Here is a 288-nt window from a genome sequence, read left to right on the forward strand (position 1 = left end):
TTGCTTCGGATGGATGCCGAATTCTTCGTGAAGGGTAGCTACGCTGAACATAGCACTCGCACTTCCAATAGTGAACGAATGACCATAGATAACATACTAGGTGGCCGTTAGGAATTTTTCCTTTGTCTTGCCGATTTTCCTCAATGATTGTACCTTGTATATTGTAAAGCCACGAAAGATGTATTCCTTTCTTTTCTTTGTCGAGCCCCCGAGTGTTTCGGTGGCAATTTTCTTTATTGTGTAAACGAGGTTGAACCAAGGCAAAATAAATTATATTGAGTGTACTAT

The sequence above is a fragment of the Lolium rigidum genome, chromosome 4, assembly GCF_022539505.1.
Source record: "Lolium rigidum isolate FL_2022 chromosome 4, APGP_CSIRO_Lrig_0.1, whole genome shotgun sequence".
NCBI classification, from domain to species: Eukaryota; Viridiplantae; Streptophyta; class Magnoliopsida; order Poales; family Poaceae; genus Lolium; species Lolium rigidum.